The sequence below is a fragment of the Kogia breviceps genome, chromosome 2, assembly GCF_026419965.1.
Source record: "Kogia breviceps isolate mKogBre1 chromosome 2, mKogBre1 haplotype 1, whole genome shotgun sequence".
NCBI lineage: Eukaryota > Metazoa > Chordata > Mammalia > Artiodactyla > Physeteridae > Kogia > Kogia breviceps.
Genome location: NC_081311.1, coordinates 7,771,402 through 7,792,432, shown reverse-complemented (window position 1 = coordinate 7,792,432; position 21,031 = coordinate 7,771,402). Strand labels below are relative to the sequence as shown.

The window sequence follows — 21,031 nt, the reverse complement described above, 5'->3', positions numbered from 1 at the left end:
GCCACCCAGCCAGGAAGTGGCAGGGACAGATGATTGAATCCAGACTCTTGACGGCTTTTTCTTAGCCTCTTCCTGGGGGGGAGAAAGAAGAGCCAACACGCTGGCCCGTGAGCTGTGCTCCAGTGCTGTTGCTGAATCATTTCCTCCAGGTGGTCCCCCCGAACGCTGCATTAGAGCATCAGGAAGGAGGACCCAGCCAGCCCTGACTGGGTGGGTCTTCCTGGAGCTGCTCCTTGGCCAGGCCGGGGGCCTCCAGGAAGCCACTAATGTCAGCCGGTCTAAGTCCCCCTGGCCTGGCACAGAGTAGCATGCAGCAAATAACTGCTGAATGAACAAACGGTTCAACAGCTATTTGTAAATGACTAAAACACGCGCCACGGCAACCAGCTTTCCTCTTTAATCCATGTTAAAAGACAAAATGAAGCTCTCCAAATATTTGCATGATCAAAATCCATCTTTAAGTTGAAATATGTTCCCCCAAATTACCCACCATGTCTGATTTCAAAGAACTTATATTCTTGTAGACTTCACCTTCAACACGCAGCATGTCAAATCCTGACAGCCAGGCCAAGAGGAGGTGTTCAGAAACACAGCGGCCAGCCCCTGACAGCTGCTCTCCGGGCCCCAGGGAAGACACGGTACGGGAGAAGCTGAGTCTCTCCTCCGGGCTGCTGGGGCTTACACGGTGGCACCAGCTTCTTGGGTTTCCCCATGAGCTGAACATTCTTTCCACTAACCCAGGAATTTGATGCAATAAATCTCATGATTACTGATGGTTCCTCTACTCCAGGTGTGGGATTATTGGCCAAGGATTAAACATCTTATTCAAGGTGATCTAACTACATTTCTGGAGAGAGAGAGAAACCGAGGAAGCATAATGGAGGGCACACAGCCTGTCCCTGCAGGATAGGCTCACGGGGGATTTGGGCTTCAGAAAACAAAAGATCATGTGTTGCCAGAGACCTGCAGCTGCAGGACCCTCGATGGGACCGTTCGGTCCAGCTGTGCTAGCGTGGGTGGGACAGGAAGGGGTTGGGAAACACAGATGAGCCAGTCGGGTGAGGCCCCTGCAGAGCAAGACGGCCTGGGTTCAGGTTCTAGTTCTGCCACTTGCTGGCTCTGTGACCTTGAGAAAGTCACTTAACCTCGTGTGTAAAATGGGAATAACAATAAAACCCACCTTGCAATGTTGTTGTGAGGATTATAAGTAATTATACATAAATGGCCATTTTTGTGCCGAGTGTATCATAAAGGCTACTGCCCCATCTCTCCTTCCATCATCTCTGCTGAAGTTTCCTCTTATTAAAGAAGAAAAAAATACATGCACATGTGCAATGATATCTGGGTCAGGGACTTTGTGTAGTGCGTCAGGCTGTCCAAGAGGCTTAAGTGGAGCTGTCAGGAACTCCACGGAGGACACTCACCTCCACCCTCCAGGGATGTGCTTTGCACTGGAGTTTATTCTAAGCCACGCAGGTTCTACTCAGACCACCCGTTTTGCCCCCAGTTCTGTCAATAAATGTTGTGGGGGTTCACACGACGGCCGGTGCTGGGACACAGGGACACTCTGACTTGCTCTCCACCCCCGGGGGCTCACAGCCACCTGGCTTCTGGACGTTGGGACCATCCCGGGGCTGGAACGATGTCCAGGGTCTCAGAGGGCTTTAAGCCCATTCCTACCAAGGGCAATGCTTCCTCCACAAAGAGATTGCCATCCAGTCCTAATAAAGTCCCTCCCAACCCGGAATTTTAATAAGCAGATAAACAGGTGGTACCGTGTTTCTTTTAAAATCCATATAAATAATGTTCCCTGAGCAAAGATGCTACGCTTCCCCAATAATCCGGCATCTTCCCTCCCCTCCCCCCGAGCCAGCTGGGGCTCTGGGTTCAGTGCTCTGGGGGTGTACCCGACGCCACCCCGAGAGCATCTCAAAATATTGACACATCTGCTCCCCGTGACAACCTGGGAGAGTGGGGGCCGTGAGCACCCTCCTTTTGCGGATGTGGAAACTGAGACATGGAAAAGTGAAGAGACTCGCCCAAGGCCAAGCCAGGCCCTACCCTGACTTCTCTCTCCAAAGGGGCCAGGCTACCGACGCTGGCAAAGAAGAGGTCCACGATGCCATGGCCAGAAGGGCCAAGTCCACATCCATCTGCAGAGTCCCTCAGAAAAGGGCGTCTGGCTCTCACACCTCCCCTCTGTGATCCTGAGTCTATCCTGCTTGACAGTGCAGGGTCCTTGCTCCTCAAGAGCTGACCGGGAAAATAGCGCCCGGTGTTCTGGACAGCAAGAGGGTCCGGGGCTTGAAAGGGAACAAGGAAAAAGGCCTCCTCCTCTCAGGATACAGGAGTTAGCAAACACCAAGAAGGGATGCCTAGTGAAATTTGCATTTCAGATAACAAATTTTTAACGTAAGTAGTCCCATGCAGTATTGGGGATATACTAAGAAAGTATTCGTAGTTGATCTGAAATGCAAAGGGAACCGGGTGTCCTCTATTTTTTCTGGCAGCCCTACCTCTCATCTCCCACTATTCCCAATAGTGCAAGCTCAGGATGAGGTTTGAGGCCCAAGATCACACCTCTTCCTACTCTAGCTTATGGTGAGCGAATATAATCACATGGGGTGATCGGCAGGGGTGAAAGTTGTGGCTTTATGACGATTAGCATCAGATTGGAGAACGTGCCCTGGATTTAGAGCAGAGTACCCGGGTCGACGGCGGCTCCCACCCCTGGCGGTGGGACCCAGCCATATCCCTTAATGTCCGAGCCTTGGTTTCCCTTCCTGCAACTTGGGGCTAATACTGAACCTGCCCCCAGAACTGCTGGGTGGATGGACCCTCCGTTACATGCACAAGTGCTCCAGTGGAGCTGAAGTCCTAGCGAGTCCTACTGGGTTCTGATTTATTCGTGTCACTTTAATAACAATAAATGAACAGGTTGATTCATTTCCTGACTCCGAGGTGCTAGCTTTCTCTACCAGCCTAGCTTTCTGCCTGTACACAGAGCTCATGGAGACGCTATATTCTGGAGGTGGTTAAAAAGGAAGTGAAGCCATGGCAGATTCGATTTATGTCTCTAATTCCATTTGAAACGACCTTGGCAGTAAATAAACCACTCTCTCGGATTCTCTTAAATCGGCATATTTCAGCCGCAAAGTGACATGCTGGAATCACAGCATGCTTCATCTCACTGTCGGCCCACGTGTGTCCGCAGTGAAGGGACACTGAGGTCTGGCCCAGTGCCAGGCTGCCGACCTCTGCAAGCATCAAGACACGGACAACCGCTTTCGCCCCTGGCTCCGAGGGGCAGTAACTCTCCCCAGCACGAGGCCTGGTGACCTGCTGGGGTCGGCCTCTCTCGGTTCCTCTATGGTTGCAGGGCGCCCAAGGAGGTTTCACTGTGTTGGGTCTGTGAGTCGAGGTAGGGTGTTCAAGAGGGATGGGGAGGTTTGGGCGGAGGTGCCAGCCGAGGCAGGATTCCAGGACTGGTATGTGAACCACGGGCCCTGTCCTTCAGCCTGAAGCAATTACCCGGGGATTCTTGCTGGGTCAGGGATACTGTGAGTTCGTGAGCACAGCTAAGCATTGGGCCCTGGAGTCATCCCAGATCAGCCCCCTACTAATCAGAGAGGCGGGGGAGCTCCTGAGCCCGGGACCCCCATTCACTCACCTGGGTAATGGGGACGATTCTGTTGTCCACCGCTAAGCTGCCATGAAAATGACCTCACAGCATCTCTCATCCATCACCGACTAAAACACTTAGCACAGGGCCTGGCAGCTGTCAGCTCAACACAACAGATAGAGAGGGCTTCTTACCAGTGGGCAGACACCCTGAGAGCTCAGAGAAGCCACGCACATGTGCACACACACCCTGACACCTAGAGACCCACAGACACACACACAGACACACACACACGCTGACACTCAAGAGGGTTTGAGGTAAGGCCCTGGCACGTGGATGTTTAACAAGCAGCCCAGGTGACTCCAATCAAGGAAGCCTGAGGCACCACACTAAGGGAAACCAGGGCTCCCCAGCCCTTGGCAGTGTCAGAGACACCTGGAGAGCTTATTACACTGCAGCTGGGGCCCCAGGTCTGCATCTCTAATGAGGCCCCAGGCGATACTGAGGCTGCTGGGCTGCAACTGTCCAGGGACATGCAGAGCTCTTTGAACAGAGGCCAGAGGCTGTGGTGTTTTGAGGGAGGGAAGCAGACATTGGCCACCAGGAGCTCCTCCACCTCCTGGACACCTCCAGCCAGCGTCCACAGGTCCCTCCGATCCAGCAAGTACAAAACGATCCAGAAGCAGGCGGGCATGTCTCATGCCTCCGTCCTCCTCAGCCCTGCACCTGACTGCTCCCAAGAGGATCTATTCCAGCAACTATTGCTGTGTGGCCTAAAGCAATCATTTTATTGTATTCATGGATTGGTTTCTACAGGCCGGGAGTTCAGGCAGGGCATCCGGATAGCTTGTCTCTGCTCCACAGTGTCTGGAGCCTTAGCTCAGGACTCAGGACTAGAGTCTGGAATCATCCTGCGGCATCTTCACTTGCATATCTGGCAGTTGCTGCTAATAGCAGCTGGGGCCTCAGCTGCGCCTGTTGGACAGAACCCAACATGTACACGTGGCCTCTTCACATGGCCTGGGCTTCCTCCCACCATGGCAGCCTCAGGGCGGTCAGATTTTTCTAGAGATATCAGGGCTCCCCGGAGAACCTCGCTCTGTTACTTCCACCGCATTCTGGCACCTAGAAGATCAGCCCAATTCAAGGGCAGGGATATCAATGCCAGCTCTCCATGCGAAGAGTGCCATAGAACTCACAGACATGTTTCAAACCCACCCACCAAGTGTCTCCAGGGACTTCCCTGGCGGTCCAGTGGTTAGGACTCTGCAATTCCACTGCAGGGGGCACAGTTTTGATCCCTGGTCGGGGAACTAAGATCCTGCAAGCAAGCCATGAAGCGCGGCCAAAAATAATAAAATAACATAGAATAAAATAAAATGTGTCTCCAGAAGGCACTCTCTCCTTCATCTCCCAGCCTCCACCTTGGTCTGGGGTCTCTCTGTCTCCCATCAGGGCTTTTGAAACACCTTCGTCGTTGGTCTCCCACCTCCAGCCTTGCCCTCCAGGCCAGCCATCACCAGCACGGATGTCCATAACAAAAACAGATCCAGTTGCTTCCTACCTGGTCTCCTCTGGCAGAGCCAGTGGTCTGACTCGCAGCATTCCTTTCTCCCAGCCTCATGGCCTCCCAGTCTCTGCTCTAGTCACGTTGCATTCCAAACCTTCCACTCGCCTTCCTGCTCTGCCACCTTCACACAAGCTGGTTTCTCTACAGGGAAGTGCCCCTTCTTCCCCTATGCGGATCCTAGCAAACTCCTATTCATCCTTCAAAACCCAGCTCCAACCTCACATCCTCTGTGATGCTGTCTCCAACCCATTTATGATTATAATTGGGTGCAGACCAAAGGTTCCCAGTCTTAGCTGCACACTGGAATCACCCGAGGAGCTTTGACATATACTGATAGCTGGCTGCCACTGCCAGACATTCTGATTTAGCGGACTGGGTGCAGCCTGAGCGTGGGGACTTTTAAAACTCCCCAGAAGATTCTAGGGTGCAGCTAAGGTTAAGAACTGCTTGTATAGACCAATGGCTCACACTATGACTGCACATGAAAATCATCTGGGGATTTTTAAAAGCATGCCTTTTCCCCAGGGCCCTACCTCAAAGCTATCAAATCAGAATCTCTAGGGGTGGGGCCCAGACAACGCAATGGGTCCTTTATGAAACCTCCCCAGATGATTATGTAGCCAGGGTGGAGACACAAGGGGGGCAGGTTCTAGCTCTCATTCAAAACATGACATCATGGGGCATGCTCAAAACCTCAATCTAATTTTCAGTTTATAAGATGATCTTTATCCCAGAAGTGCACAAGGTCACAAGTCTGTTGAGTTTTTATAGAACACATCACGAGACACTTTCCAATTTTAAAACCAATAAATGAATGCAAAATATGAATAATTTAAATAGCAATTTCATGCACATACTAGATCCTCAATAAATATTCATTGAATGAATTAATCAGTCAATCAATCAATACAGTCCTAGTTTTAGAGCTGCCCAAAACACTTCTACCCCCACCCCCCGCAGACTGTGAGCTCCCTGAGGGCAGGCCTGGGACCCCCAGCCCCCAAGCAAGGACATTTGATGAATGAAGCAATGACTCTGCACGCAAAACAAAAGGACCCTGAATGTTCATGGCCGTCTATTTTCTAGGTGTGCCATGAATTACTAGATGAACAGGGGAAATGCAAATATGTCGTTTTTGTTGAAAGGATGACAAGGTTACAATTTAATTATGGAAAAATTATTGGTTACTGTGCTTTTTTAGAGGCCTGGGGAGAAGCCCAGACATGGCTTTTCAACTCGACAAGAAGCCAAAGGCTCAAGGCCCAGACACACATGGAGTCAGGTCAGGTGCCCAGCGCCGCTCCGTGCACTGTCCCCCACAATGCGGTGGCTGAGCCTTTCCTAAGCAGCCCTCACTGGGGCCGTGGCCTCTGCTCCATGGCTGGTGGAGGGTGGATGGTGGAACCGTGGCCTGTGCAGCTCCCCTGTCTTGTGACCTCAGCTGATCTGGCCCCTTAATGGTAAGAATATTCTTCCCCAAAGCCCCCCACCAGCATGGGGCTGCAGACCAGTGGTAAAGAGGAAGAGATCTCAATCAGACATCCAGGGTTCCAGTGCCTGGTCCACCACCTATTAGCTGTGTGACTAGGGCAAATCACTGAGCCTCTCTGAGCCCCAGTTTCCCTACCTATACAAGAACATCGATGTGGTACCTGTCCCACAGGTCACTATGAGATGAAGATGGAGTGACGTCTACAGAGCCTGAACACCAGGCCTGGTGTGGAAAAAGGGATCGGGATTTGTCAGGTGACAGCACAGAGGTTGAGCCCTCAGATTCCAGGCTGCCTCTTAGTCACTGTGCCACTTGGAGCAAGTCGCTTACCTTGGTAAGACTCAGTTTTTACATCTGTAAAATGGGCCCAAGAGCAGAACTCATCACAAGATCATTGAGATGTGCTAGTGCCATGAAGGACAAATCATGGTCACTGGCTTGCGCCGAACACTCAGTACTAGCTGTCAGAATTACTTCCACTTTTTTAGTACTACAGTTATTAATAACTGCCATTTATTATAATAATGAGCTGACTCTTCTCCCGGCAAGGGTGTGGTCATGGTTTGTGTGCTGACAGCACCCCAGAGACTTACAAAAAGCACTCCCCCCACCAACGCAGGCCCCCACCAGAACTCTGATATAACTGTTTTCTAATCAGGGCATGGTCCACAGGAGGTGGACAGAGAGGGGAGTTGCATGTCACAGGCCTGTGTTTGCCCTTGCATGACCTGCCGCCACCAAGGCTTGAGGGAAGGACAAATTCAGGTCCCCAGCTGGGATGACAGGCCCTTTTCCCACTTATAACCCGGACCACCTCGGCAACCAAACACCTCATTGCACCAAAAGCCTAGAGGGAGAGAGAGTTCGCGTGCAGCCTCCCTCTGGAAGCATCCCAGGCCCCGCCTTCTCCTCCCATGCCCCGGAAGCAACCTGTGGGCCAGGTGGGAACATGTGCCCAGGACAAGGTCTAAGTCAGGGCGACGCAGACCAGGCCAGCCCCAGCCCTGCCTGGACACAAGCCTCCTTCCCAAATGCACACACGAGTCCTGGTACAGGTAAGAGAAAGGAAGACAGAATGTTCTTTGGCAAAGTGTAGCATTCTCGGGACTTCCCTGGCAGTCCAGTGGTTAGGACTCTGCACTTCCACTGCAGGGCCACGGGTTTGATCCCTGGTCAGGGAACTAAGATCCCGCAAGCCACGTGGTGTGGCCAAAAGAAAAATTAAAGTGTGGCATCGTCCACCAACCTGTGTGCGCCCAGGTGGCAACGTCCTTGAACAAAGGCCAGAGGGCCACCTTCTCCCAGTCTACAGTGTGGACAAGATCAGCCTTTATCTGCAGTCAGGACCACGGGGCAGTGCAGCTGTTCAGCAAATCATGACTTTCCTGAAGCAGCCAAGGCCAGCTTCCCCAGACCTCCAGGCAGCCATGTGGCATCTCAGAGCACACAACCCAGAAGGAACACGGGAAGGAGAATCGTTAGCAGCACGTGTCCGAAGACATGGGCTCCATCTGGGCTGAGCGTGGTCCGCCACGGTGACTCTGATGGCTTCACCTCCCCGCGCCTGTGAGACGTGGCTAAGGTAATTAATGCTGGACCCCTCCGTGTGCAGTGAAAATAAACAGGCCGGTGCAAACTCTAGCATGCTGGCGGGGGCTAGTGATCACTGCCGGCCCTCCCGCCGGCCCTGGGGGAGCCCCAGCTGAGGAGGGTAAACTTGAATCTGGGCTCCTGGGAGCAGTAACTCAGAGCAGCTCTCTGAAAATGTGACATGTCTGTGGTATCTCTGTTTGATCTTCAGAGTTCATGCAGACTCTATGTTTAATTCATAATATCTTTGTTTCAGTAAAACGGTGTTTTAAATTCGTTTCCGTCTGGTAGGTTGACGTACTTGGTAAACCGTTGCTCCAGAAAGGTGTGACTGGGCAGGTGAACCCCATCCCCGTGCCGTCACCCCCGGACTCCTCCCAGCAGGCTCATTTGGGGGCCCCTCCCACCCACCCCAGGCCCCTGAGGAGTCGGCGGCTGCCTCCTGCATGTGATGCCCACAGCCCGACCCCAGACGGGCCTGGCCGCGTGCGGGTGAGACTCTGAACAGCTTCTCGCTGAATTAACCTGGCCTCCGGGTCCAGCCTGTGGGAAACAGCTTTGCGAGGCTCATCCAGGCACGGGGTCTAGGAGGCACTCAAGTCCAGCTCGCCTTCTCCAGGAAAGGAAGCCGCGGTTACCAGGGCTGTGCTATATCTGCCTCTCCTTGCGGGTGATTCCTTTAAGTCTGAGCCACAGCCTGGCTGGGAGCCCGGGCCAGCAAGTCTCACGCGAGCTTATGGGAAAGGGGAGGCTGGCTTCGAGTTGTGAGGAGGGCTCCCCAGTCCTTGTAGCCCCCTCTCCAGGTCCCAGGCCCAGATGCACCGGAGGAACTGCACTGGCCCCCGTGGCAGTGGTGCGATGGTGCCTGCTGGGCTGTTGGCAGAAGTCCGAGAGGGCAAGGTTACCCAGAATGTCCTCCTCCTGCTGCTGGTACAACGTCTCCCGTCTTTCAAAAGCTTAGATTTGGGAACCAGGCGAACTGGGCTCAGAGCCCAGCATGTGGCCTCGGGCTTGGCCCTGCAGTCTCTGTCTGGGAGGGGCTCAAGGGAAATCACCAGCTCCCTGGATTGGACCCCAACAGCCGCTACCGGGTGAGCACCTCAGGGAGCTGTGGGCAGCCCGCTTGTTATCAGAAGAGGGTCTTCGCAGGGAGGAGAGCGTCGCCTGCCCCTCTAAGAGCTGCTGCCAGATGCCCCTCGGAGGAGAATCCCAACCGGACAGCCGTGTGCACCCTCGTGAGCCGTGGGGCCGGCCCGCCTCCCCCAGAGGGAGGGCCTTAGGCAGGGAGCCCAGGCCACAGATATGGGGCCCTGAGAAGGAGGCACCTTTGGCCTCCACAAAGCAAGAGCTGCTCCCAGGTGTGGGCTGCCAAAATGCCGGAGCTGGTGGGCTTCCCATGAAGAGAAGTGAGATGCTCCTCAGCCCGGTAATGTTGGTTTATTACCATCATCCTCTTCATCACCATCACCATCATCATCATCGTTATGGACCCTGCATCCTGACTCCATCAGAGACCAGCCTCCACTCCTGGCTCAGCCCCGAATAACTCTGGGATCTTGCTGGGCCTCCCACGCGCTCAGTCCCCTTCCCCTCTCCCAGGGCTTCACAACTGTGGAGCCCCTAGTTTAAAATGAAAATGTGGGACCCCTTGTTCAAAAACCAGGGAAAAAACGCCATTATAGGTACGAAAATACAAAGTTTTCTCCTATCTTTCATGTATCTCTCTCTCTGTCTTTGCCTCTCGACTTGTCATGGCATTTTTTCATTTGCTATTTAATGCTGTTCTAAGTACAGAATGGTTAATAATTTTTAATGACTAACATGAACATTACCATTCATCACTATATTGTGCAATATCAGTCTTAAATGCAAATGTAAGAGCATTTAACTCATATTTGGAATCACTGAAATTACACGCTTCGTATTTTGTACTTTGTGCCCACATACGTAGATGTGTCCCTACGAGAAGAGTGAAAACACCGCACAAAACTCAACAGGCTGTTTTTCACTCCTTGACGTTCTCCCCGCACTCTGCCTCGGCCTCACTGCTGAGTAAGGAAGGACGGAAAGGAAAGAGACGGCGGTTGTCCTGTCTCTCCCTATTCCTCTGTGCCATCAGCTCCGTGTAAGCGCTTGACTAACACAGGGACATAATCTAAGTAAGAAAGGATAAGACAGGGTCACTTGGTCGCTCGTGCTCCTGCATTCAAAGCAAGTTCTGGTTTGAACGGAGGGTGTGGCCTCATGGGGACGTCAGCGCCCTCGCTCATCCAATCCTGACGTGTGCTCATGGGGCTTCCAGGACGCTATCTGCAAGTGGGGAGAGAGGAAGAGCGACACGTAGCCTGCACAGATCTGCTCCGCTAGCGCACGTGCTCTGTGGCCCCATCAGACCTCATTTACAAAACCTAAGTTCAAAGATAATAGTATTCGGGACTTCTCTGGTGGTCCAGCGGTTAAGACTCCGCGCTCCCAATGCAGGGGGCCCAGGTTCCATCCCTGGTCAGGGCACTAGATCCCGCACGCCGCAACTAAGAGCTCACATGCTGCAAGGAAGATCCCGCGTGCCACAACTAAGACCCAGCCAAATAAGTAAAAATAAATAAATATTTTTTGAAAAGATAATAGTATTCAAATTTTGAGATGGCAGCAAAAGAGCGTTAAACCAAGCGCGGGCCCTTCTGAGCCTGCCTCTGCTGTGACATGGGCAGAACGTGCTTGGGCTTGCCTGCCTGAGGGTGGGGGAGGACCACATGCAAGGGAGGTGGTAGAAATGCGTTGTCAACGGTGACTCCCGAGCCCACTGGGGCTGTCATGCCCCCCGGAGAGAGGCAGTCAGGCGCCCTGAGTACAGCCAGCATCTGGGCGGAGCTGCAGGAACAGCTGCCTCTGCCGAGAGTGAACAGCAGGGAGCTGATTTTGGTTCTCGATGAGCTTGGGTGACACAAAATCCATTTCCTTCCAGAGTCTGAACTGTTTTTAGTCAACCAGCGAGTTCAGTGCCATACCACGTCTCTCCCAGTGGCTGTCAGGCTGTAAACCAAACATCGCTGTCTGCAGCCTGGCTGCGTGTGCCCAGAGGTCAAAAGCAGCTTGCTCTCAGAGCCTCTGCCAACAGAAGGTGGGTTTTGCTGCATGTGCTGGGACCACCGGCCGTCCGCACCTGCAGATCTTGGAACCAGCATCTGACAACGGATGTCTGGTTACAGCTCTTCTGCCCAGCTGTTCCATCCTTGGTCACCCATTTCCTCTGAACGAGCCGGTCCCCTCACATCAGGACCCAGCTGAGGAGTGAGGACACAGCGGAGAGCCTTTGCCTGTGTCGGCTGAATCGTCATGTATTCTCACCCAGGAAGGCGATTTCACACTCTCCTCTCTTCTCTCCAGGAAGCAGACAGGCCCCGTGGGCACAGGTGCTGGGCTCAGATGGCACAGCGTGGGGTGTCTGAGCTGTGCCACGGATCCGTCCAGCTCAACAGGAGACCGACATCCAGAGGTCCCAGGTCCTCCACCCCCAGCCATGGCGCCTGGATCCATCCGCGACGCAGGGGGCAGCCACCAAAACTCGGGTACGTTTCCTGAACTGTAAACTGGGAGCAACGATGACCACACAGACACCACACAGCCTCCCAGCCCCCGGGAGAGGGAGTGTCCTGATCCTGCTTCTGGTAGATGCACCTGAGGCTTAGAAAAGTTAAGTGACCAAAATCTTATTGTCTCCGGTTTACACACGGGGAAATCAAGGCTTGGAGAGGTTAAGCAAGCTGAGGTCACCCCCACGTCTGGGGAACGCCTAAGTCCACGTCCAGCTTGGAGTAAGTGTCAGGAACACGCCAGCTCACCCGTGTGATGGGGCATCGTAGCCTTTACTGCGGGGCACCAAGGTAGGCGGCTGTCACTCGCTTTAGACGCAGAGGGTGTGTCTCACGGGCCACAGTCGTGGAAAAAAGGGCAACTCGGGGTGAAGAAGTCCAGCCTGTCCACCTGCAGTGCCCCCCCGTGCCCAGCCAGACTGAGACAGCTGAGCCATTCAGTCTGTGTGATGGAGGGAGACAGGGAGGGGTGGATGAAGCAGATACTACGCACCCCTGTGCTCTCCCTGTCCCTCCTTCTCGCGCAGCCCCAGAGCGGGCGGAGCTCAGGCTCTGCTCCTACCTCTACCCTCTCTCGGGAGGCTGGTTGTCCTCTGAGCCCCCAGCCTCCCTGGCTGTGACGCTGGTACCCAGGCCTGCATTTCTACCCTCCAGCTAGAAAGTGGCCTCCAGCCACTCCTCACCTCAGCCTCCACTCATCCGGGAGGCATTCTCGCCTCTGTCCTGTCCAGCTCTCCCCCAGCACTCACACACACACACACACACACACACACACACACACACACACACACACACCCCTCTGTTTCTGTGTCGGCCCCTCTGACAATGTGACGCCTCCTTCTCCCTCCGGCCCACACAGGTTTTGCCCATCCTTCTGTCCCAGACTCTCTCAAGCCTCACATCCTTCTCTCTCATGATGCCGTAGTCTGGGCTTCAGAATCACAAGCGTCCCAATTCCAGCTCAGGCCTTACACCCCCAGCTCTGAGCCCCAGCTCCCTGTCTGATGATGGTGCACCCTTCCTGCATCAGAGGGTGGTAGGGTATGTGCGTAAGTGCTCGGCCTGTTGCGGCCCCAATGGCCTGACTACCCCCAACCTATTCACACCGATGTAAAACCAACCAGTCAACATGCTGGACCTCCCACACTGGGGAGAAGACTCTGGGGGAAATGTCAGGATTTACTTGGAATTCTAGAAAAAGAAATAATAAAATGGAGAAAACGTATACATTATATGAGTATTAGAATAACATTCCCCAGTGCGAAAGGAATATATAAATCTTCGGGTCGATGGGGCCCACTGTCCAAGCAGAAATCCAAGCAGAATGACTCTGCGCTGGAGGCAAAGAAACCCTCACGACCTGCAGACGTTCACCACCCCGGTTCTCCCTTCACAGAGAACCCCCAGAGCACAGAAGGCAAGAACCAGGGTGAGCACACAGATTCAAAGAACGGAAGGAACGTCTAAAAGATGAATGTCCTTAGAGAAATTCAAGAAGATAACGTGGCCCTAAAAAGAGAACAGGTTGCGCTTAAAATGGAGCAATTAGAGATCAAGAAAGAGTTCGTAGACTTATGGTTCCCAGGGGGGGAAGCTGGGGGAAGGGATAGTTAGGGAGATTGGGATTGACATGTACACTCTGCTGTATTTAAAATGGATAACCAACAAGGACCTACTGTAGAGCACAGGGGACTCTACTCAATATTATATAACAACCTAAATGGGAAAAGAATTTGAAAAAGAACAGATACATGTATATGTATAACTGAATCACTTTGCTGGACACCTGAAACTAACACAACATTGTTAATCAAGTCTACTCCAACATAAAATAAAAAGTTAAACAAAAAAAAGGTTTTAGAAATGCCATTGTTAGAACAAAAAAAACCTGAAGTTCAGGAAATCTCTCAGTGTGTATCAAGAAGACAGAGGATAATATGAGAGAAAATATATGAGATGCATAAGATCAACCTATTAAGAACTCTAGGAAAAAATAAAAGGAAGAAAATATATAAATTATACAAATGATAGAATAACATCCCCAGGCACTGAAGGAACATGCACATCTTCAGGTCAATAGAACACACCAGGTACCAAGAAGAATGAATGAAAAAAGACCCACTCCCGGACACATTCTCCTGAAAACTGGAACTCCAGGAGGAACAAGAAGATTCTAAAAGCTTCCAGACAAGAAAAACAGATTATCTGCAAAGGAATTATAATCACCTTTGACATGTGACTTCTCATCAGCAACACTGGAAACTAGAAGACAATAGAGTGATACCCCAGAATCCTTATTAAAGAAATAAAATTATAAACTTATAATGCTAACTTTTCTTTTAAAAACTAATAAGTATAGGGACAACATAAATCTTTTGAGACATAAAAATACTTAGAAAATTTACATCCCAAACATTCTTTTTTGAAAAATGTTCTCTCAGGATATTCTCCGGCAAATAAAAAAGTAATCCACAGAATTTTTTTAAATGGGAATTCTAAAACAGAATAGACTTAGCTTTGCATTTGGGGCTCTTCAAAATTCCAACCACGCATGCCAAATTACATAGTAATTAAAAGTTTAGCTTACTGTATTTTATTCCAGCAAAATATCTTTATCTATGGCAAAGTCATTTCTCTACCCACCCATATACTGTCTAGATAATATTTCCCAGGTATAAAATCAGCCACCAATTCTTTGCTCAGCTGGAAAGGGTTGGCTCTCTCCCTGGAATATAGACTTCCCTGCATCCCCAGGTCTTCAACAGCTTTTTAAAAATATGTACTTTTTTATTCGGTCATTTCTTAGTATTTCCTCAAGAGAGATAGGCTATTACCATTTTCTACATCCTAATAAATGTGAAACTCAAATTTTATTCATTTTCTATTCCAAATTGTCATATTCATGTGCAAAAAGTGGCGCTATCACTGTTCACATGTTGACTTCATTAGGAAAACTATACAAATAGTTAAAATAATGCAAGTTTTATTTCAGTGTCATAAGATTCCTCAAATAGAAAAATCAATTAATTCCAATAATGTTTCCTTTTTTTTTTTCATCCAAGTCATGGACTCAGAAAAAAAGCTTTTGGGGCTTCCCTGGTGGCGCAGTGGTTGGGAGTCCGCCTGCCGATGCAGGGGACACGGGTTCGTGCCCCGGTCCGGGAGGATCCCACGTGCCGCGGAGCGGCTGGGCCCGTGAGCCATGGCCGCTGAGCCTGCGTGCCCGGAGCCTGTGCTCCGCAATGGGAGAGGCCACAGCAGTGAGAGGCCCTTTTGGAAGTTTTCTATATTAACTGAGCATCACCTGAGACTATCATGAATACTATTGTACAACTGACATTAAGCTAAATAGTACTTGTTTTTGCAATGATAATACAAATATAGTTTTTGGTGGAGTACAGTGTCATGGTAAAAAAAAATCCTTACTAAATTAAGAAACCTATGAAGCAGAAATTTACTTGGAATTGTTGATGGTACACATATAATTCATATTGGATCCAAATAAGCTGGTATTCTACCAATATAAGTAAAAGGTGTAGTTGCCAACATTTTGTGACAACACTGATGAAGTTTAAAAAACAAAAAGAAAAAGAAAAAACATGCTTCAGCATGGCTTAATGTGCTTTGTCTCTGCTACCTGCCATCTATCAGATTTTAGAATAGTTGGAACTTTTGAAGCCAGTCTCAGTTCCCTACAACAATATTGAACTTTTTTGTAAATGAGTTCTCTAAATTTTGGATGCATGTTGTTCAAAAACATTAGAAAACCTTGATTATTTAACGCTTGGATTTTTAGTTTCTGAAGCTCTGAAAGAATTACATTAATTTAAAACAAAGCTTGCAAATAAAAAGACATTGGAATTTATCCCTACAAAGTACGGGGGAAAGGGAACACATTAATTAATGAGAGTTCAATGTTGAAATTCTATAAGGGTACTTCAGAATATCTTGACTTGTAAGAAGAATCTTTTGATGGAGCTTCTGTTTTTAATTAGAAGAAATTACATTCTGTCCCAGAAGGGCAGGAGATTGAAAAAACCTACCATCTTACAGCATCTAAATTTAATGAAGCATTCAAAAGAATCATAAAGACAATTTGATGAGTTTTGTCTTGTAAAAATATTTGCTGAAGAAAAGTATTCTGGAAAGAGGCAAAAAGACAGTACCTGGGAGCCGAAGTCGGCCAAGCGCCGGCGGTAGGGGATTGTGGGAAAAGATGGCGGCTGCCGTTCACCCCCCGAGTTCTCCGGGCCCTGCCAATGTCACGTCATGTGGGGTCACAAGTGATCCTCCTCTACCGGGGTGAGCCATATAATACCATGCACCTTCGCCCCATGGGTGACCTGGGCCAGGTTATCTTTCTGGAACGGAACGGGAGAGACAAGGACTCCATCCTAAGAGCTGTGGAGCAGAGCAACACGCTCGTCGATCTCGTTGGGCGAGAATGGGAAACCAAAAACTTTGATTTTGAGGATGTTTTTGTAAAGATTCCCCAAGCAATCGCTCAGGTGTCCAAACAAGTTAGAGTTGAAAGTTTTATTCACGTTTCACATTTGAATGGCGATATTAAAAGCCCTTCTAAATATCTGAGAAATAAGGCTGCTGGAGAGAAAGAAGTGAGAGACACATTTCCAGAAGCTACCATCATAAAGCCATCGGACATCTTTGGAAGAGAGGATAGAGTCCTCTATTATTTTGCAAGTATTCAATGGTTTGGTGTTGTCCCTCTTATTTCCTTGGGCAAGAAGACAGTCAAACAACCAACATACATTGTGGATGTCACCAAAGGAATTGTTAATGCAGTGAAGGATCCAGATGCCAGAGGGAAAACTTTCGCCTTTGTTGGGCCCAGTTGGTACGTCCTCTTTGACCTTTTGTAGTACGTCTTCGTCATGGCTCACAGACGCTTCCTGGCATACCTTTTGCCACATTTTGCATATCGATGGCTAGATCGACTCTTCGAAATGAGTCCGTTTGAGCCCTGGACCAGGAGGGATAAAGTGGAGCGAGGTCACATCACAGACATGACCCTGCCTCACCTGCTCAGCTTGGAAGACCTGGGTATTCAGGCCACGCCCCTGGAGCTCAAGGCCATCGAGGTGCTGTGGCGTCACCGCATGCACCACTGGCTGTCTTCTGAGATTGAAGATGTGAAGCCGGCTAAGACAGTCACTGTTTAGTGGCCCCTGAGCTGCCCTTGGTTTTTGGTGTCATTCAGGTCACTAGCGACCAGGCCACCTTTGGCAGAGGATCCTGTACATAGTGCATAAGAGCCCCTATTAAAACATCTGAGATCAAAAAAAAAAAAAAAAAGACAGTACCTGGTAAAATATTTAGGCGGAAAGATTTTCACATTTTAATGCCAAAAAGTAGCATCGAGAACATCCTTCACTTTTCCCAAGCCCACTAGGTACCCTAACACCTATAGAGAGAATATTTTCCCAATTAAGAATACTATTAAAGGTGTCAATACTTTCAAATTTACTAACCACAAAATATTTCTTTGAAGAATATTTATGGGAAATTTTGTGAAAAAAAAAATTAAAGTGATGAGGCCATATCAGCAAAAAAATTGAATACCATTGACATGTTAGAGACAGACACGCCTTAAGAAACTGATTAAAGTACACTATTCTGCTTTTTTTGTTATTTATATTCCGATAATCAATATAAAGAATTGTTTTGGTTTTTAATTTTATTTATTTATTTTTGGCTGCATTGGGTCTTCATTGCTGCACGTGGGCTTTTCTCTAGTTGCGGCGAGTGGGGGCTACTCTTCGTTGCGGTGCACGGGGTCCTCATTGTGGTGGCTTCTCCTGTTGTGGAGCACGGGCTCAAGGCGCATGGGCTTCAGTAGTTGCAGCACACAGGCTCAGTAGTTGTGGCACACAGGCTCAGTTGCTCCGTGGCATGTGGGATCTTCCCAGACCAGGGCTTAAACCCATGTCCCTTGCATTGGCAAGCAATTCTTAACCACTGCGCCACCAGGGAAGCCCTAAAGAACTGTTTTTTAATTTTACCCTATTGTACATAAATATATGTTACTTTCATTTTAGAAAAAACTTTTATTAAAAATAGTTTTTAATAGAACTATTTATAGTACCAACATAATAAAACCAATCTGTCAGTCAAGAAATAAATATTTTCAAAATCTAAAAAATTTTATTTTTTTTTTTTTGACTGCGTTGGGTCTTCATTGTGTGCGTGGGCTTTCTCTAGTTGCAACGAGTGGAGGCTACTCTTTGTTGCGGTGCGCAGGCTTCTCATTGCGGTGGCTTCTCTTGTTGCTGAGCACAGGCTGTAGGCATGCAGGCTTCAGTAGCTGCAGCACGCGGGCTCAATAGTTGAGGCACACAGGCCCTAGAGCACACGGGCTTCAATAGTTGAGGTGCGTAGGCTCAGTAATTGCAGCGCACAGGCTCTAGGGCACGCGCGCTTCAGTAGTTGTGGCTCGTGGGCTCAGTAGTTGTGGCACATGGGCTTAGTTGCTCCACGGCATGTGGGATCTTCCCCGACCAGGGATCGAACCCGTGTCCCCTCCATTGGCAGGCAGATTCGTAACCACTGTGCCACCGGGGAACTCCCTTTAATTATTTTAGAATCTCCTTGCCCCCTCAAAAGCCTTGACTTGGGTGATCAATAAAATATATGGTCACGCTAGCCAAGAAGGATGAGGAGGCATACTAGTTCTCTGTTGCCGTGTAACACGTTTCCCCAAAGCTTAACTGCATGAAACAGCCAAGGCTTATTGTCTCACAGTAGAGAGAGGATGCCATGTGGCTCAAGAATCTAGATGTGGTTCAACTGGACGCTTCTGGGTCAGGGTCCCTGGTGAGGCAGCGGTAAAGCTGTCAGCCAGGCCTACAGTTAGATCTCAAGGCTTGACCCAGGCTGAGAAATCCGCTTCCAAGCCCACTTGTGTGGCTGTCAGCAGGCTTCAGAAGACGTGCCTGCAGGCTTGCGGTGCAGTTGTGGGCCTGTATTAGTCAGCACAGGCTGCTGTAACAAGTACCACAGACTGGCAGCTTATACAACGGTTCTAGAGGCAGGAAGTCTGGGATTGAGGTGCCCACAGGATTGTTTCTCCCCAGGCCTCTCTCCTTGACTTGTAGAAGGCCATCTTCTCCCTGTGCCCTCACACAGTCCTCCCTCTGTGTTTTTAGGTCTGCATCCTAATCTCTTCTTATAAGGATACTGGATCAGTCATACTGGATCAGGGCCCACCCTAAAGGCTTCACTTTAACCTAACTACCTCTTTAAAGACTCTATCTCCAAACACAGTCATGTTCTGAGGTCCTGAGGGTTAGGATGTCAACACATAAATTTTGAAGGAATAGAATTCAGCCCATGGCAGGATCTCTCCCCATGGGAGTCCCCACAGCATGGAAGCTTGTGATTCAAGATTGGGAAGAGAGAGAGAGAAGAGAGACTCAAGACGCCAAGACAGAAGCTGCCGTCTTTTACACTTTGATCTCAGAAGTCACATCCCATCTTGTGTGCAATGTTCTATTGTTAGAAGAGAATCAGTGAGTCCAGAGGAGGACAGGGTTCACAAGGGCAGGGTCTCAGGAGGCAGCCGTCTTGGAGGCGGCCTTCCACAATCCGTAAGCTTCTCTCTCCACATCCCTGGAGGGACCTAGACTGAGAGTGGAAACACTGGCTTTGGAAAAGCAGTTTATCCTCCCTCATCTCTAGGGAGACAGCAGGAAGGCTAGAAAACACGTCGGCCTCTCTGGCTGCCCAGCATGACTAAAAGATGGAGGCCTACTGACAACAGGCGTGTCTGCACAGCTCCCTGGGCAGCTCCTCAGCAAATTCTGAGCTGGAAGCCGCGTGGGAGGCTGGTTCAGCTCCAGGCGGTGAGCTCAAGGCTGTTCTCCCTCAATGGCACGTAGTCTCGTGTGTGAAGTCATAGCCCGGAGCCTCACCAAGGCCTCCAGCTGTGCAAACCACCTCCACGTCGGGGGGATCCCCCTCTCTGTGGGGTTTCCCCACGCATCTTTCTGTTCTCTGGACCCCGACTCAGCCAATAGTTTTCATTTGTTCTCTAGATGAGTCCTCCCTCCACTAGCTCAGCCTCTGGTGTTTGCTTAACCATTTCAGGACACACAGGTCACCCTCATCTCAGACGATGACAGACATCCTGCTTCTCCTTCATGATGTTCACCCAGCAGCCCACGCTCACAGCAACCCCGCTGCCTCCCAGGTGGAACCATTTCAAAGCCGTTGTAAGGCGACAGGGTAGGAAACACAGGGCCTGAGATGACTGAGTTCTGTCTCCTCACAGACAGGCGGGCTGACAGGTAGGAAACGGGGAGCAAGGTGCTCCGGGCAAAGACGTCACGGATGGGGGTGTGGGAGCCCCAAGCAATCCAGGGTGGCCGGCGTTTAGGGCAGTAGAGGAGGGGAAGGTGGGAGGGAGGTTGGGGGGTGCTTTGGATAACAAGGAACAGGGTGCTGAGCGCAGGTCTCCTAGTCTCTCCTGGCAAAGCTCCTGGGAGCAGGACTCAGCGTCCTCTTCATCTCTGCATGCCCCCCTTTCCCGCCACACGCACACACACACACACACACGCCAAGCACAGTCACATAGACACAACCCACTCACATGCATACACACACACTCATATACAGTTACAATCTTGAACACATACACACATGTCCGCACACATACACCATCGCCCACAAGCATGGACACGCCATACACAAGTCACATATACTTGCACACACATCCACAATGCACACTCACACATCACTACACATGCATCCACATGTGCTCTCTAACAGACACACACACACACACACACACACACACACACACACACACACACACACACACACACACACACCCCACGCAGCCCCTCCCGGCCCTGGCGTGTGGCTGGTGCTCAGTCAGGGTTGACTGCATTGATGAAACATTAAATCAGGGGAAATTGTGTTTGGGGATCTTTTTTCCAATTAATCTTGCCACTCGTTTAACATCAGCTCCTAAGGAATTCGCTGTGTGTGTTCAGAGCCCTAAACTCGTGCTTCTCAAAATCAGAGAAAGGTCGGACTTCCCTGGTGGTGTAGTGGTTAAGAATCCTCCTGCCAACGCAGGGGACACAGGTTCGAGCCCTGGTCTGGGAAGATCCCACATGCCGCGGAGCAACTAAGCCCGTGCGCCA

At 50.2% G+C, this 21,031-nt stretch overlaps 2 pseudogenes; one reads left to right on the top strand and one right to left on the bottom strand.

The window, feature by feature from the left end:
- Positions 1-21,031, bottom strand: part of LOC131750487 (elongation factor 1-alpha 1-like) — a 73,696-nt pseudogene that overhangs the window by 36,520 nt on the left and 16,145 nt on the right.
- LOC131749026 (NADH dehydrogenase [ubiquinone] 1 alpha subcomplex subunit 9, mitochondrial pseudogene) lies at positions 16,127-17,107 on the top strand (annotated as a pseudogene).